This window comes from Periplaneta americana, chromosome 2, assembly GCF_040183065.1.
Source record: "Periplaneta americana isolate PAMFEO1 chromosome 2, P.americana_PAMFEO1_priV1, whole genome shotgun sequence".
Lineage (NCBI taxonomy): Eukaryota > Metazoa > Arthropoda > Insecta > Blattodea > Blattidae > Periplaneta > Periplaneta americana.
The window spans coordinates 16,458,739-16,478,903 of NC_091118.1; the positions used below are offsets into that span (position 1 = coordinate 16,458,739).

Sequence of the window (20,165 nt, forward strand, 5' to 3'; positions counted from 1 at the left end):
TGCTATCACTAATAGCGAATTACTCACATACAGCGTAATCAGTATTAACAAAACAAGTCTTATAATATGCATCGACTTACTGAGTCAAAGATTGTAAAGGAGAAAGGCCAAATAACGCCACAGGTTCTAATATCGCCTTCATTTTGCAAGAACTGAGCAACTTACTACAGTGGAAGCACCAAATTATAAGACCTTTCGAATTCAACAACAACAAAAACAGGCGAACATGTCTCACAGTTGGCCGCTATTAATGGCCGCAGAGAACAAATCATGACTACGGTAGGGCCTGCTTCAGAATCCAGCTGTAAGTGATTCACGAGTCGTAACCAGCAAATATGCAAACACGTACCAATTACGCATGTCACGTGGCAAGGTCCTTCATTGTATTAAACAGATCAGATGAACGGTACAGTCTTTTATAAAATATTAATTTGCTATAGAACAATTTAATTCACTGCACAAATTATGCGATAGATAAACAAACCGAAGTTACGTTGGAAGAAGGTACTTCCAGATATAGATACGCATGTTGAATGCCAAAATGAATTCCTCAATGAAAAGTTACAACTGAACAAAGTAGTCAGTAAACGCAATTCCATAACAGGCCAAATCGGCCCAGAGGGTCGCGGGACGTTAAGGCTCCAGCTATAGGCTACAATCGGCATTATGGCAGTAGGGATATCAGCCCTACGTGCCCGCTGTCCTTACCCTCAAGGAAGTGCACCTGGTAGTCATTTCTGTTAGAGGCTGAATAAAATCCAGGGGAATATGCGGCTGGAAGGGTTCGAGAAAATCCATGACCACATAGCGAATCGAACTCGCGAACTTCCGGCTTGCAGCGTTACACCGTTAGCTAGCTAACATATACAATTATGTCACGTGCCACAAATGGTAGCGGAAAATATGATAAAATCCAATGTAGTCAAGCTATGTAGGAACAGGGTCTTAAAATTAGAGTGTTCAGTATCACCCCCATCTACAGGACGGTACAAAGTTCACAGAGACAACGAGATCAGCTTACACTTGGGTGAAACCGAAGGAGTTCAGGATCACGATGATGATGCACTATTTCATTCCACACAATAAAGCGAATTCAAATGAATAAAGAGACATTGATTTAATAATAATTCCAATATACTCGTCAGACAGTGAATCTGACACAGGCGCACAGTGTGTAATTTAGCGAGTCTAGCCGGCCAAAAATCATTTCTCGAAAACTAATCGCTCAATTTTCATAAAATTTAGTATGTACCTTCAATTATTGAAGTGGATAAGTTTTTATAATGAAAATGAAAATAGCAACAATTTTTACTCCAAATAAAAATAGCAATATTGTAAAAAAAAAATTCGATTCGAGTGAACAAAAATAAATTAATGTTCATAATGTGGAATTAATGTTCATAATGTGGAATGTACTTAAAACTGAAAGCGTAAGGCGAAGGAATATTGCTACATATCTTACTCGTTCGGACGTCAGATGCATCCCCTTCAGAATCTGTATCCTCGCTGCTAGTCTCTCCTTCGACAGCACCGACTAATGGAGGCTCGGAGACAACTGCAGCACTACTATTGAAATCGACCGCGATTTCCTCTTCTTAATTTCTTTAAGCTGGTGATGTAAGGGTCCAAAGAAATAAGTAGCCTGAGTAAAAGATCGGTATTTGTGTCTTTCTTGATGTTTTTCTTGCGAAGACTTCTCTGAAAAGTCTAATATAGTATTTGTTCCTCGTTTCCTGGGCTTCCTCAGATAGTTTGGCAGTAAGTATAATAGTGTCCTGTGACTTTATGTCCATGAGCCAAGAGTTTGTGAAGGATTGTAGGCATATAATACTATTTGTGCAAGCATAAATATAATTCCCTTGTCTCCCTTGCATACTGTCAAGTGCCCGTTCATCAGTATTGCAAAACCGCAAGAAAAAGGTTTCTGATATATTGGGTGGTATTAATAAAAACGAAGACCTTACTTTGCTCATCTTCCTCATGAGCAAAACGAGCTTGCTTTTTCTATGAAGAAGCTCTGAAATGTCGTGTTAATAAAAAGTATCGGAGCTTGCTCTTACGTGCCAGAGCTTGCTCTCAGTTTTTGCTTCACTTAGCGTGGGAATTCGTATCAGTAGAGTCGTCAAACGGGTTCAGGCCAGCCACAACAAGCGACACCGCCACGTGTATTTCGATCGAAAAGATTAGTGATTGAGCTATGAGTGATACAGAGGAAGACGTGGGGGAAAAGGGAGAAGATTTATCTTTATTTATGGATATCATTAAAAAATTTCCAGTTATAATTAAGAAGTCAATGTTACCGGAATCCAGGCAAAAGAAATCTGCAGCATTTGCAAATATCAGAGAGAAGTATGAAAAAGGGTTTGGGGTGCCAATAACCGAGGCACAATTAATTAAAAAAGTGTCCAATATGAAGACTAGATTTAAAAAATATGGGAAACAAGAACATAAAGATGAATGACTGTCCGGGATCCTACGGGTTCTTTAATTGAAAAATCCGTAGTGACACTTGTGGCGGACAAGGTTGCAGTTGGGGTTTTCTCGGGGTTCTCCCGTTTCCCCTAATGAGGAATTTACATCATTCTGTCAACATTTCTCCATTCACTCATTATTCCATAGCATTCCTCGAATGCCGGCTAGCGACGTAAGAACGGGGCTGGCCTAGGGATTAGTGGAGTTGCTTGCTCGAAACCTGGATACATAGCAAACCTTAGTGTAGTCAGCCGGTGTGAGTTTGGGAATGTGCCTAGCTTGAGGGTTAGTGCAGTGTATCTTGATAGGTCGCAGTGCTGGGTCATAGTGCCCCTCTCCCAAATTCTATTTCATTCCAGTGCATAATATTTGAACTGATAATTTCATGTAAGTTACATTTGTGTGTAAGTTGTAAATAAAGAAGTATTCAAGATTCCGTGTATTATCAGCTGTGATGTGATAGTAGTTTTCAAAGAGTCTTGCACGCTTTTCCTTATAATACTCTCTGTGTTCCTTCAATGCTTCCAATTGTTCCAACAGCATTAGCCTCTGCAAATCTGTTAAGGAAATATTTTAATGCACTGCCACTGGTTTGGTTTGTGTCACCTACGAAATAGTCGGTTAAACAATCCACATTTTCTCGATTAAATCGGTAGGAAGTTTTGTAATCTCTCGAAAGTGAATCTCTGTGCTTCTTATACAACTTTTGAGGCCATTGAATATCCAGGAACTCAGCCATTTCGATACAACAGCTTCACTCTACAAGCTTGAGTTACCTATTTAGGTACCTCAGGATTTTTGAAGCAAATGCTTCAGAGCAAGAAGCAAAACTCCGTTTTATTAATAAGTAATGCGAGGAAACTATTACGTGCTGAGTCCTTGCTCAAAGGTGGAGGAAATTCTTGATGAGCAAGCTCATTTTCCTCAAATTTATTAATAGGAAAAGGAGGAAGATCACAAAATTTGAAGCAAACTCATCTTCCTCATCTTCATTAATACCACCCATTATGTGTAAACGACTTATTAGATTTCCATCTATTCCCTTAATATATGCGAAAGTGGAAACCTTCCTGAAAAATATTCTTGCGGTATTTGCATCGTTTTTATTGCAACTGCTTTGCTTTATCATGTTAACAACATGTCATGTCAACATGTCTGAACCTGTCCTATGTTCAATGTTTCGCAGTAAGTAAAACGGTGGATCTAAGTTAACTGTTACAAGATTTTGTATTTCCCTCAATTCTTTATATTGATTTGGGGTCAACTGTAGATCAGTAATCAAAGCGAGATCCTTATTAGGTGACAATTGTTGGTCGTTCCTGCAAAATCAATTTTTACGATTTCCCCCCCCCCCAATTTTGTCGCACGTTGAAGTAATGCAAGTGAAAGCTCTCCTACAATATTGGCCGCATCTCTTTTCCCAGAAGTTCTGAAATTCATATGGGCAACAAAAAGCTTTTCTTCTGGCGATCTTTCTTTAAAATGTGGACTAGTTTTTTTTTCCGTTTTGATCTTTCGCTCAGTCTCCGAAAAGTTTACGTGGACGTCCTCGAATGCTTGTACTGGCAGAATCAAATTGGAATTGTTTTGTAGTAGATGACAACGTATTATATATTTTATTTTCAGACTTTGCATCTTGGTTGAAACAGCGCATTACCCATATTTCAAGCATTTTTCTAATTTCTGCTGTATTTTTCCCACCGTAACCGAATTTTCGAGCATAGAAATTTAATTCAATTTTTATTGACTGTAAAATGTCTTCAGAATAATCTTTGAGGCCAAAATGTTCAATTATATTTGAGAATTTCACTTTTCTCTCGCTCTTGTTCCACATCTGGAAAACAGCTCTCCGGATTACGGAGCGCATGGTGTCTGAAAATAATTAATAGCTACTTTGTCTGCATCTGTTTGCAGAAAAAAATCACGACGTCGTATTCAGAAAAGTATAATGAATATCTCTACCAAATTTTATCGAGGTGATAGAGGGCTACAGCTTTTAAAAGTCAACTCGAAATATATAATAAGGTAAAACTCAAACTCTTTGCACATGTTTATCCAGACACTTATTCTAGACCAGCGTTGTCAGACACAGCCTAAACGGAGCGGAGCGCTCCACTATAAATCGTTGCGTCCTCCAGTGCTTCCACAGACATAAGCAAGTTCACGCTCCGACTGGACGTCTCTAGCACCACAACCGGTTTCGGAGCTTACAACTCTGACACTACTGGTCTAGACAATAAGACAATTTTTGTCACGAAAATCAGCTTATATGTAAGTACATACCTTCTTATAATATATCCACACTCTGCATTAGAAAAAATACTGTACTAACTTCACCACTTTGCACCATCCAAACACATACGTCGCGCCCGCCTCTGCAGCGTAAATGATCTTATCGGAGACATGCAACTTTCGCTCTGTTGTGAGGGTCCCCTAACAGATCTAAGCATCTGTCTACACTTGAATAGTATACTTTGGAGTGTTATAAACACGTCTATATAAGAATTTAGCATTAAAGATAGGGTGTGAAAATTGATTTTTGGCCGGCTAGCTGCTTGAAATTACACTGTGCGGCGTATCCAAACTGGCAGCTAAAATATGTTTTCGATAATATCTATTGGATTGACGACCATTTTGGGCATAGGCGATAATTTCAGAGCAGAATATCTCGTGATTCCGATGTCGTAGCATGCTGATGTTTGTACCAAACGAAAGATCTCGTCTAGATCTGTCCACTTAAGGCAGAAGTATTCACGTAAAACCCACGGCCATGTTCCCGACACAACAAAACCCGACATTTTTATAATCAAGATACAATATTCAAGTTATTCTACAAGTCTGAGTTATGGAATACTGAAATTATATACAGTTTTATTCTGATATACAGATCTCGATTTTTATCAGACTTTACTGGACTGGAACAATCTTTTCACTGTTTTGTTCACAACAGTATCTGTCCTCATAAGGCCTACGTGCCACGAGATTACATGTAGTAAAAGATGCTAGGAAAATAAAAATAATACAAGAATTGATTAGAATCAGAATTAATTCCATATTCCTTCCCACCGCCATGCCTTAAACTGTGATCTCGCACTGTCTAAAAGACCTGATCAACAAAAGAGCCTTAAAGTATATCGAATAGTGATTCATATTCCTCAGAAAAGTGAGTGGAAACAGAGATAAGCGTCCAAAATGTTCACCATGGTGCTAAAGTTGATTGAGCTTTGCATTATCATGTTATATAATCACTACTGTGAAAACACAGCCATGCAAACATGTCTTAAATGTTAGCTTTTCAACCTCACTTCATACGATCAGGTATATGCTCAATATAGAGGGCGATATCAAGAACCGCATCTCTAGCTGCAAGTCTAGTCAATGACCGTTTAGGCCTAAATAAAATACTTGAGTGGAGACCTTCCAGTTTTACAAGCCTAGTAAAGTTATTTTCGATAGGCTTTTCCACTATTCAGAGGTTTGCCTTTTAATGCTCTTTCCTCTCAATGGAGGAGAGTACAATCAACCAGTTGTTATGTTTCTCCGACAGACAGCAGACCTGTCGTGCTTAACCGACTGAATTAAATGAGAAATACTGACTCAGACGGCAGCTCAAAGATATTTAATCCTGCGATTAACACTGTGGCATGATTCCAAAGTACCAAAACAGAGACAATGTGCGGGTGTGTATGTGTGGACGAGCAGAAATTGGTCGCACCTAATGAACTCTGGGAGCCACAAGTAACTCCACTTAGCGTCGAACATGTTATGTACAATGTATGTACAGTGGTTGGCTGCACAAGATGCGACCATTATACAGCAAGTCTAGAATGACTGCTATCGTCTACGTCAATATGGAGCCACAAGTAGCTCCACTTAACGTCGAACATGTTATGTACAATGTATGTACAGTGGTTGGCTGCACAAGTTGCGAACATTATACAGCAAGTCTAGAATGACTGCTATCGTCTACGTCAATATGGAGCCACAAGTAGCTCCACTTAACGTCGAACATGTTATGTACAATGTATGTACAGTGGTTGGCTGCACAAGTTGCGACCATTATACAGCAAGTCTAGAATGACTGCTATCGTCTACGTCAATATGGAGCCACAAGTAGCTCCACTTAACGTCGAACATGTTATTACAATGTATGTACAGTGGTTGGTTGCACAAGTTGCGACCATTAAACAGCAAGTCTAGAATGACTGCTATCGTCTACGTCAATATGCAGCCACAAGTAGCTCCACTTAACGTCGAACATGTTATGTACAATGTATGTACAGTGGTTGGTTGCACAAGTTGCGACCATTATACAGCAAGTCTAGGCTCATTTCGTCGGCATTATCACCTTCATCTCACTCACACCATACAGCCCGCACATGTCAAAGGCTCCCTCAAGATAACACCGCACGGTCATAGTTGGCGTTATTTGGCGACTCGTGTTATGGGACTTAGTTTTATGAAGTAGCTTACACTTAGCTAGTTGACTGCGAACAATTTGTCTGAACATAAAGTTTCTTTCTTTTCATGGTATCCCGGCGGCGCGGCGGGAGGAACATCGGGCGCACTCCCCAACTGCAGGATCGCCGTGGAGGATGGAGGTAAAACTCCTCATAGGGTGTAAGGGGGGTGGGTACAAGGGCGGGTAGGGGTGTGATTGGGTGGGGTGGGTTGGGATGGGGTGGGTTGGGGTGGGATTGGGTGGGTTGGGGTGGCATGGAGTGGGTTGGGGTGGGTTGGGGTGGGGTGTTAGGGTTCGGGGTTTTTCGTGGGTTTGGGGAGAATAAGGCATTAGTTTTGTCAACAGTGCAAATTTTAATTTACTTTAGGCCTATATTGCCGGAGTTCAGTGAAGGTGCTTTCCAAGCTTCATTTACAAGGCCCAGAATGTATCAGAACATTTTATTGACTCCCAATAGGGGTATGGGTTTCGTAACCCGATTGGAAAGTCCAACTGACTTAACACACTTCACAGTTTCAATGAAAGCACAGAACTCCGGCAGCAACACAGAATAAAAGAGGATTTCTGTCTCAATTATCTAAAGGGATGCAAACTAAAAATCTTGACCTCATAATAGATTGAAAATCATTAAATTAAATTGTAATGTAACAAATTCAAATCAGTTGTAAAGTCATACATAAATTTACAGAATTACATAACACAGCATAATTTACATAATAACTCTGATAGCAGAAATGAACGATGTATGTATTTATATTGTCATCGTAGCCAATTATTAGTACTAAATATATAAACATATATAGCACATAAAAATATGAAGTGAAAGTTGCATTCAACCGCACTGAAAAGTTCAAATCGGATCTGAACAATAATGGCTAGCAGGACAACTGACTGGAATGCGGCAGAGTTGAGTTCTTTCCGAGATAAGGAGAGATATCAACTGTCACAAACTGCAGAACGGCTTCAATGTTTACCGGATGCTTCTCTATACAGGCATAAGCAGAACAAGGTGATAAAGTAGGCTATGCCTCAATCTCCACCGACAAAACACAGAAATCATGGAGCCCTACCTCTATGCTTTCTGTAAACAATACTTTTATTACCAGATCCGCCAATAGGCCTAGTATGAGAAATAAAGATTATGAAAGCGGTACTATGCACTCAAATATCCACGAATATCAAAATCTGTATAACAATTATAAAAGCGAATGAGCGTATATATAATCCATGCTTTGATGTAAAAAGAAACTGGCAGACATATCAAAATTCCAAAATAACAGTGATTGCAGAAATGTGAGAATCATCCATCAAACGCTTACCCTCATACAACTATTTTAATTATGTTATAAAAATGAATTTTTAGCACATTAAAATATATGCAGTGCAAACTGCACACAACAGAGTCCAAATCGGACCTGACTAATAGCAGTTGGTAGGGCAACTGACTGGAAGGTGGCGGAATTCAGTTCCTTCCGAGATAAGGAGAGGAACTATCTGTGCCACAAAATGCAGTACGCCTGCTATCCGTCGAGGCTTGTTTCAGGGGTTACCGAGTTACCCAGGAACTGAATAACCAGAACAAAATGATCAATTATAGTTCAATCATCCTTTGCACAGTACACAAAGCATGGAGCCCTACTTCCTCTGTGCTTTCTGTAAAAAAGTACTTTTGGCCTTATACGGTCACCAGAAGTAGGCTAAGGAAATCTAAAACAAATAATACAAGCCATTGAGCAACTATATTACAAATTAGATTTCCTTGCATTCATGTTAATAATAAATCGGTATCAAAATTCCAAAGTAACAGTGATTGCAAGAATGTGGCAATTACCTATCTCATATTTATCTTGAATTTTATCGCAAACCATTATATTACTTATAATCTATAAAAATTATTTAGAAATGAAATTGTACACAATGAAACTAGTAAGTTCAAATTATAGTTGACTAATATCATTTGGTAGGGCAACTGATTGCAGAATGGCTGAGTTCAGTTCCCTCGACATAAGGAGGGAAATGAACTGTGCTAAAAATAGGAAACGGCCATGTGCCGTTCAATCTCATTTCAATGATTACCTGGTTTGTCTATCCAGGAACTGAATAAGCGCAGCGAGATGATACAAGTGTTGGTCAATCTTGCTACGCACGGTACAGAGAGCATGGAGCCCTACCTCTATGCTTCCTGTAGATACTACTTTTGGCAGAAAAGATTCGCGAAAAGTAAGAAATAAACGAGACCTAAAGATGCAAAATGTACCTCAAAACTATGAGAAATTCCCATGTATTTACGAAAATAAAATACATGGACGATAATGGATTACTACAGTGGCATAACATTCAAAAACAAAAATGTGTAAACTTTTACAAAACATTTTATATAGTACAAACGAAAGCAATTCACAAGGCCACTGTTACGAAACAGATTTTTCAGTATAACTGAACAAAATTATCACTCGCCACCACCCACAAAAAAAAAAAAAAAAAAAAAAAACATATCCATTTTAAAAATCAGACCGCCACCATGTGAAAAAAAATACCATCTCCACAAAAGAAAATGTCAGATGAAAAAATAAATGTTCAATTCCAAAAATCACCTCGCAATCATTTAAAAAAAAAAAAGAAAAAAAAAGTCTCTTTCATGAAAGCTATCACAACTTCTATCACGTGAAAAAAAACTTATTCCCTCCTATTGGAAGAAGATTCCCCTCTTAAAACCGTCATTATAGTATCTTCTCAATCAAATTAAATCATAGTATCTTCTAACATAACGAAGTCCAACTGCACTAATCAGCATTTCATCTTCAATAAAAAAAAAACTCATCACATTATCATCTCCTATCAAACAAAAGCCATCAACTAGCAGTCCTAATTATATATTTTTTCTAACAAATCAAATCCAGATCTTCAACAAATACTTTATTCTTGTCCAACAAGTAAAATATACTCAACAACGTGTCATTTCTTCTTATATGAGAAGCCAAACTCTTCCAAGCTAAAGAAATAGCCTACATCAAGAGCTCACGATTGATGACATAAGGAAACATTAATCAATTCTCTATTAGAGATAAAGTTCCTCTGTAATTAAAAACTACCGCATGACCAATACAGAAGAGCTCCAACTAAAGCAAAACATTATCTGTAATAACATATTCTTCAATGAATGGAAGATGAAACTAAGAACAAATCACAATATCTTCTGTCAACAAGAAATTCAACTCAAGGAAAATAACATTGCTGTTTACCAAAAAGTAATGCAACTGTGAAAACACATCTTATACCAAGAAAATTGTACGCTGCTAACCAGGAGCCACAGAAATACATTCTAGAAAGAAGAAATGCAACAAGAAGCACTTAATCAAAAATAAAAAAAGAATTTCTAAAACTGGAAATTACTGCAGAAAATAAAATGATACAGAAGCTAAAGTATCTGTACACTATATCCATTGAAGAAGAAATAAAATTCATATTAACATCATTTTGTAACTAGACTTCAGCCATAATTGACATACTACGACTGCAGCGAGGTGCTCAGTCATGAGACTTCAACGACAGTCAACGTCTGCCACTAGAATGAGGTGCTGAATCATCAGACTTCAAGGACAGTCAACGTCTGCCACTACAATGAGGTGCTGAATCATCAGACTTCAAGGACAGTCAACGTCTGCCACTACAATGAGGTGCTGAATCATCAGACTTCAACGACAGTCAACGTCTGCCACTACAATGAGGTGCTGAATCATCAGACTTCAACGACAGTCAACGTCTGCCACTACAATGAGATGCTGAATCATCAGACTTCAAGGACAGTCAACGTCTGCCACTACAATGAGGTGCTGAATCATCAGACTTCTAGGACAGTCAACGTCTGCCACTACAATGAGGTGCTGAGTCATCAGGCTTCAACTACAGTCAACGTCTGCCACTACAATGAGGTGCTGAGTCATCAGACTTCAACCACAGTCAACGTCTGCCGTTACAATGAGGTGGTGAGTCTCTTGTAATTTAGTATATTTTATGTCTATTGTAACAAACTGTTGCTCATGACATTAATAAGTGATTGATTGATTGATTGATTGATTGATTGATTGATTGATTGATTAGAGTTCAACCACAGTCGATGTCTGCCACTACAATGAGATGTTGAGTCATCAGACTTCAACGACAGTCAACTGCTGTCACTACAATGAGTGCTGAATCATCAGACTTCAAACACAGTCAACGTCTGCCACTACAATGAGGTGCTGAGTCATCAGACTTCAAACACAGTCAACGTCTACCACTACAATGAGGTGCTGAGTTACCAGACTTCAACCACAGTCAACGTCTGCCACTATAATGAGGTGCTGAGTTACCAGACTTCAAGCACAGTCAACGTCTGCCACTACAATGACGTGGCGAGTCTCTTGTAATGTAGTATATTTTATGTCTATTGCAACAACCTGTTGCTCATGATATTAATAAGCGACTGATTGATTGATTGGAGTTCAACCACAGTCAACTGCTGCCACTACAATGAGGTGCTGAGTCATCAGACTTCAACCACTGTCAACTGCTGCCACCACAATGAGGTGCTGAGTCATCAGACTTCAACCACAGCCAACTGCTGCCACTACAATGAGGTGCTGAATCATCAGACTTCAACCGCAGCCAACTGCTGCCACTACAGTGAGGTGCTGAGTCATCAGACTTCAACCACAGTCAACTGCTGCCACTACAATGAGGTGCTGAGTCATCAGACTTCAACCACTGTCAACTGCTGCCACTACAATGAGGTGCTGAGTCATCAGACTTCAACCGCAGTCAACTGCTGCCACTACAATGAGGTGCTGAGTCATCAGACTTCAACCACAGTCAACGTCTGCCACTATAATGAGGTGCTGAGTTACCAGACTTCAAGCACAGTCAACGTCTGCCACTACAATGAGGTGGCGAGTCTCTTGTAATGTAGTATATTTTATGTCTATTGCAACAACCTGTTGCTCATGATATTAATAAGCGACTGATTGATTGATTGATTGATTGGAGTTCAACCACAGTCAACTGCTGCCACTACAATGAGGTGCTGAGTCATCAGACTTCAACCACTGTCAACTGCTGCCACCACAATGAGGTGCTGAGTCATCAGACTTCAACCACAGTCAACTGCTGCCACTACAATGAGGTGCTGAGTCATTACACTTCAACCACTGTCAACTGCTGCCACCACAATGAGGTGCTGAGTCATCAGACTTCATTCATAGTCAACTTCTGTCACTACAATGAGGTGGTGAGTCATCAGACTTCAGCCACAGCCTACTTCTGCGACTGCATAGAGATGTTATCTACGTTTGTTATTGTTTCTCAAATATGCAAAAGTTATCTGATTCATTGTTTATATATTCTGACAGTGAATTGTCTTGTCAGTTCCATTTGGATGTCAGTATAATAAATAATGAGTATTATTATTTCTGTTTTTATTTCTTGTAGTTGTAACAATTCTATTACATATATTACATTCCTTTGCACAATGAGAAGCTGCATTTGTTCGGATCAAATTTCTGCATGTTTAAAGCACAGAACTAAAATTCTTTCCATCACTTATTATCATAATACACTGCTCTCTTAAATTGACTGAGCATAAAGAGAATTAAATCAATGGTTTTAATAAAAACACGCTATGAAATCATTCATATAAAACATTCTTTTTTTTTTCTTGAAAAGAAAACAATAACAAATGGAGCAAAATTGTGTTAAACTTCTTGTTGAAATATCTCAATGAATAACTCCCTGAAATTAATGACATTACTTACGGTTCGCCCTTTATATTTTATATACGTAAATATAGTAAATCGCATGACAGGTTTGAGAATAGGCCTATAACTTTGAACTTATTTAATAGATGTCCATATAATATTAGAAATCTTTATTTTTAAAGGACAGTCGGGTCAAGATTCATTTCAAAGCTTCTTTATAGCGCTGAAGTGTATCTTAGTTAGAGCATATTTTATCTTTGTTGATGTCTGCTTATACTGTAGGCCTATGTATTATGATTTCATTGGACTACACAGACATATCTCTTTTTCATAAAGGGTCGATTTCATAAACGAGGTCTAGACCACGACCATGGCTTTAAACCGCGTTTGGACTTATAAAACGAGGTCTTTTTCATTTTTCTGAGCCATGGCTCGAAACCATGATCTGAACCAGAGACCACGGCTGGTGTAGGTTTAATATCATCGCTTCATGTATACAAGATGGAGGTAGTAGATCAGCTGGATGATTATCAAAGGAAAAATTGTGTCTACAAGTATTAAATTCCCGGATTACAGTGATGAAAAACAGAAATAATTATTTGCAACTATATAACAACGATAATTTCAGACGAATATTTTGATTTTCGAAGGAATCAACGCAAAATTTAGCAAGTATGAAAAAGAATAATCTGCAACGAAATGCAAGACGCGGCAGGTTGGCAATTTTTTTTACACTTTGTTGCTTTGAGGGAAGTAAGATATAATTTAATTCTTAGTCTTTACAGTAATTTTTTACATTTTATTTAATACTTGAAAATGACATGAGCCTACAAGAATATGAAGCAAATGTGATTTTGTCTTCTTATTTTAGGTTTTATGCTACTGGGGCTTTCCACATAGTAGGCCTATTATATGTGAAAATAGAACCATACTAATTTTACTTTCAATTGAAATTTTAATCCAGTTAATATTTAGGTTATTAATTCCCTAGAAACTGGTTTTAAGGTAGTTAATGTTGGTAGTAGTTATGAACAAATGATAAACTACAACATAAATGCTCGACTTGTGCTAATTATTTGGTCAATATTATTCTGGTACCTAAAAATCCGTTCCCTATTAAATCTATGCCAATGATAAATCTGTAAGCGAAATGTTTCTAGTAATTTTCGATTTTCCAAAAATAATTGGTGTTAACATGTATAATTAATCATCCTGAAACCGAAAATCGCTTTTTTGAAATTTTTGTTTGTATGTCTGTCTGTCTGTCTGGATGTTTGTTACCTTTTCACGCGATAATGGATGAACGGATTTCGATGAAAATTGGAACATAAATTAAGTTCGTTGTAACTTAGATTTTAGGCTATATGGCATTCAAAATATTTTACTTAAAAGGGGGGGTTATAAGGGGGCCTGAATTAAATAAACCGAAATATCTCGCTTATTATTGATTTTTGTGAAAAATGTTACATAACAATAGTTTCTTTAAAAATGGTTTCCGATAAATTTTACTCCAGGCAAAATTTTGATAGGACTGATATTTAAGTCTGTCTGTCTGGATGTTTGTTACCTTTTCACGCGATAATGGCTGAACGGATTTCGATGAAAATTCGAATATAAATTAAGTTCGTTGTAACTTAGATTTTAGGCTATATGGCATTCAAACACTTTATTTGAAAGGGGGGTTATAAGGGGGCCTGAATTAAATAAACCGAAATATCTCGCTTATTATTGATTTTTGTGAAAAATTTTACATAACAAAAGTTTCTTTAAACATTATTTCCGATAAGTTTTATTCTAGGCAAAATTTTGATAGGACTGATCTTTAAGGATATACAAGAGTTTTAAAATAACAATACAATACATTTTCAACGCCACCTCAGATTATAGCGTCATTGTTCCGTAATTCCTATGTGCAAAATATAAAATTTTTCAGTAGGGAGAAAAAACAGATTTATTCATTCTATGGCAGTGGTACATAGGAGATCTTGAATTCTTACATTTTCGAAAGAAAGAAATATAATTACATATAGGAGATTGTATTATTTGCTGCATAACTATTTAAGTTATTTAATAGAGCAAAAATCTGAAAATTGGTATGTCACAAAGGAGTTATTGCAGGAACGACATCGATGGCTATAATGAAATTAAAACAAATGACTCCGTCTATTTAAGGCGGCCATGACGTTTATCAATATTAATATACAGAGAATATTAAATTTGTCTGTTTGTATGAAGTAATCTCAGAAGCTAATTTGGATAATTCCTTCACTATTTGAAATTTGTAGTTTCTCTAGATGGATGTAATACTACATAATAAGGAATGAGGTAATATGAAAATAGATCTTTACGCACAGAAAAATTATCTTCGTACACAATCCACTCTATTAATTTGGAGTGATTTATTAAAGATGCATTCAAGACTAATTTAGAAAAATGTTAAACGGATTATCGTTGCATCAAAAACGGATGTTCTCTGAACCAAATGATCATATTTTAATTATTTGCATGTAATAACAAATAAGAAATATGTTAAAGGAATTATCATTGCACCAAATGAGTGGTCTCTGGATCAAAATGATCGCATTTTAATTACTTAAATACAATTTAAATTAAGTAACATATTAAACTATTTATCCTTCTATCAAACACGAATGTTCCCTGGGGCAGATGTCCTATTTTAATTATGTAATTACTTTATATTTATTTCTAACAAGTGCAGCGGAGCGCATGGGTACGGCTAGTACTAAATAATGCTAGTATTTTAAACACACATAGCCTATAACTTATTCTGTAAATGAGTAAATATAACAATAACTTAGCTGAGAACAAAAGAATGTGACTTACTGCAATTCAATAAAAATATCAATCCCGATGTTTATTTCTTTCTAATATCGACTGTTTATCAGGAATAAAAATCGATTCTAAGCTGCGTTGCCATATATAAAACGTACGAACCTTGGTTTCTTCCGTAGCCGCGTCTCGACTTCGTTTTAGAAATCGCACAAGGATTCAGATCCTGATCGCGGTTTAAAAGTCAAGGTTTGAAACCACGATTTCGTTCGTGATTTAGAAATCGACCCAATATACATTAAGCATAGGCTACGTAGTAAATTAATAGCTTCTTACAATGAACATAATGAATAACAAAGAAAATAAGAAACATTACCCTCCGGCGTTAATATTTTTTAATTTGGAATGTTTGCCATCACTTCTCTGATACGAGGAAAATGTGTGGGATCTTCGGTGCATTCTCTCAACACAATGGCTACCTTATTCTCATGTTCCTGGAACAGACGTGTGTGTGTGTGTGTCTGACATCGAGAATCTGAACAAAGAGCGTCGTCAGTCCAGAGTTGCCAAATTGCGATATGATCTCACAGAGTACACCGACAAGCTCTACTACTTCATCCATGAAATTATACAAGCACCGCACGTGCTTAAGATAAGAATTTAACTATTTGTAAACTCTCTGCCAGGTTCTGAGACAATTAAGTTTGGAGGCTAATGAGAATTGTAAAGAATTCGGTACTACAACGTGTCTAACCTATACGTAACTTCTCACACCTCCGAATTCGCCTGCATTGCAGCAAGTCAGCGTAAGGTATTCCACACATGCAAGGACTACCATACAAACCGGAATCCAGAGACAAATCTCGTCATGTAAGAGCGAAAAATATTATGGCTTTCGACTTTGAGGTAAGTCTCCAAAGTTCAGCGGCTGCTTGAATTTTTCGACTATACTTCAAATTGAGTGGGAGAAAAAGTAAACAGAAACAAATGACAGGGCCTACTACTACGAGCAGTGGTCGAGATTTCGTAATTGTTTCGTCATTAGATTCGAATCGTAATTCTTTCAATAAACTGATGTGGGAATGTTATTTACCCTTTACAACAACCAGTTTTATTCTATTTGATTTTTTGTATTTATTTATACTTGCTTTAACATCTCTGATCATATCGCGAGTTAATCTTCTGTGTGAAATCCGAAGGCCTGTGTACTATTGTTGAGACGGGTTCTATTGTTGTGAACTAGATGGCGTCTGTATATGTATTACTGATTTGTTCTTGGTTTATAATCGTGTCGCTGTTATTTCCGGCGTGACTCGTCCTCTTTGCTTACGTCTTAGAAAGTGAAGGCTCTATAAAGTCTAGGTAGGTAGTATCGTTCGCCATTTTTGTTATTTCGTTGCCGAACTACCAGACGAGGAATCTATTTGTCGCACCGTTAAACATCATCATATCTTAGCTCCTATGATGATAAATCAAACGCACTATAATTGAGCAAATAATTAAGCGGCGAATAACGTCCTCGTCTGCTTTTGCGAATGCCAACGAAAGAGCCAAAATGGCGGGTGATTATTTTAAGTATTTATTGAACCTTAGGAAGTGTATAACGTCATCAGAAGCGAATCACAAGACGAACACGTTTAAATGTAGCCGATCTGCAACGTGATTGGCTGCCGGAAATAAGAGCGACGGGACTATAGTACTGGACAGTCGTTTGACATACAGACAACATATACAGTTAGTACGAGACAAAGCTCTGCAAATATTCTTAGCATTATATCCAATACTTAAAAGCTTCATTCCCCTCAAAACCAAACTATTGTCTACATATCACTTGTACGATCATACGTGTCCTACGCGTCAGAAATTTGGGCTCAAACTCTCTCCGCCACATCAAGAAACTCGATGCCATCCAAAGAGCTGTGCGCAGAACCATCACAGGTGCTGATTTTTACATTACTAACGCACAACTGTACAGTGACTTGGAAATCATTTTATTCAGTGACTACGTGCAGCATTTATGTAAAAACTATCTTCAGAAACACATCCTAATCCACTTATTAAATTATAATTACACATAGCATTCAGTGAACAATCAAGTAATGTTAACTTCTCTGCAAAAATCATTGACTCTGAAAGTTTACCTACATATTCAGCTTACCAGTCTCCGTTTCTGATGGAGAAGATGGTCACACTTCATTTACATACTCGTGTTATAAGCAATATTCTGGTTAAGGCAAGGGTCCACGTGACCTGGAACTTGTGATGACATGTGTCTTTATTGACACCACCAAATAAATAAATAAATAAATAAAAATAAAAAGTAGTAGTGACAGTAAATAACAGTAACAGATTTGGACGTAATTCTCGAAAAAAAAAGTATATGATATCTCGTGACCAGAACATAGTATGAAATGGAAATACAAAAATTGGAAAATTATCCTTCGAAAAATGTGAAAAATTCAAATATCTTATAGCAACAGTAACAAATATAAATGGCAGTCGAGAGGAAATTAAACACAGAATAAATATAGGCAATGCCTGTTATTATTCAGTTGAGAAGCTTTTGACATCCAGTCTCCTTTAAAAAAAACTGAAAATTAGAATTAAAAAACAGTTATATTACCGATTGTAATATAGAGGTTAAGGATGTTCGAAAATAAGGTGCTTGGGAAATTATTTGGAGCTAAGAGGGAAATAACAGTGATAGGTTTCGAAGTAAATCCCTAAAACAAAATAAAGTATATGATTATGTCTCGTAACCAGAACATAGTACGAAACAGAAGTACAAAAATTGATAATTTATCCTTGAAAAAGTTCGAAAAATTCAAATAGGCTACCTACGAGCAACAGTAACAAATATAAATGACACTCGAGAGGAAATTAAATGCAGAATCAATATGGGAAATGCCTGTTATTATTTGCTTGAGTAGCTTTTGTCATCCAGTCTGCTTTAAAAAAAAAAAAAAAACTGAAAGTTATGATTTATAAAACAGTTATATTCCCGGTTGTGAAACTTGGACTCTCACTTTGAGAGACAAACAGAGGTTAAGGGTGTTTGGGAAAATACTTGGGTCTAAGAGGGAAATAAGTGATAGATTTGGAAGTAAATTCCTAAAACAAAATAAAGTATATGATTGTCTCGTGACAAGAATATTGTACAAAATGGAAATACAAAAATTGGTAATTTACCCTTCAAAAAGTTGGAAAAATTCAAATATCTTGTAGCAACAGTAACAAAAATATAAATGACAGTCGAGAGGAAATTAAACGCAGAATAAATATGGGAAATGCCTGTTATTATTCGGTTGAGAAGCTTTTGTCATCCAGCCTGCTTTAAAAAAAAAAAACTGAAAGTCAGAAGTTATAAAATAATTACTGGTTGTTCTGTATGGTTGTAAAACTTGGACTCTCACATTGAGAGATGAACAGAGGTTAAGGGTGTTTGAGATTAAGGTGCTTAGGAAAATATTTGGGGCAAAGAGGGATGAAGTTACAGGAGAATGGAGAAAGTTACACAACGGAGAACTCCACGCATTGTATTCTTCACCCAACATAATTAAGAACGTTAATTCAGACGTTTGTGGTGGGCAGGGCATGTAGCACATATGGGTGAATCCAGAAATGCATATAGAGTGTTAGTTCAAAGACTTTGGAGAGGCCGAGACGTAGATGGAAGGATAATATTGAAATGGATTTGAGGGAGGTGGGATATGATGGTAGAGACAGGGTTAATCTTGCTCAGGATAGGGACCAATGGCGGGCTTATGTGAGGGTGGCAATGAACCTCCGGGTTCTATAAAAGCTGTTTGTAAGTAAGTAAGTAGCAACAACAGCACATGGGGTATCCAGTAGGACCAAATGATTGGATGACAATAAATCATAGCCTATGTTGTTGTTGTTTAGTCAACTGTCCGAAGACAGGTCTGAACCTCACAAGTGATACCAATAAGGCACCACGTATGAGACAACTAGGCCAGGAGGTAATGGGGTAGGGTAGCCAGTTCCTTTCCCCTTCTACTGCACATACCTCCAATTAGCTACATATTACACTAATCAGACTTCAAATGCATACAAACAAAATTGTTCTTCCTCTGACACATATCGCCTCTACCATATTTACAATATATAATTTCGGAATATGTATGATAAGAACTTTCTTGTGTTAAATTTTAACATACCTTGTTAACATGTTTCGACCTATTTTCGGTCATCTTCGGAACTGGTCGTTGTTGGTCTTGGCGCCTCTTGTTTCCTGTGAGGGTGCGTTCGTAGTGTAGAGTCAAAGAGTGTATGTGTTTTGAAGTTGAGTTGTGTGTTGAGAATATCGTTGGGGTGTGTTTTCGTGTGTCTGTATATTTCATATTGTTCTAGTGTGTTTCGTTTCTGGCTTTTGGTTGGATGTGCAGCTTTTCCATGTCTGTGTTGATGTCTCTGTGGGTGTGGTTGGCATTTGTGATGTGTTCTGCATATGTGGAGGTGTTTTGTAATTTTGTTATGGCTGTGATGTGTTCTTTGTAACGTGTTTGAAATGATCTGCCTGTCTGTCCTATGTAGAAGTTGTTGCAGGTGTTACATTTGAGTTTGTTACGCCTGTGTGGATGTATTTGTTTGTTTGTTTGTTTGTTTGTGTGTTGAGATGTTTTTCTAGAGTGTTATTTGTTCTGTATGTGATGTTGTAGTTTAATTTCTTGAATGAGGTTGCAATTTTA

The 20,165-nt window shown here is 37.3% G+C and overlaps 1 protein-coding gene across 4 annotated transcripts in view; it reads right to left on the reverse strand.

Moving 5' to 3' along the window:
* The window catches only part of LOC138714199 (cytochrome P450 4C1-like), a 122,550-nt gene that overhangs the window by 86,213 nt on the left and 16,172 nt on the right, over positions 1-20,165 (reverse strand). The window lies entirely within an intron of this gene.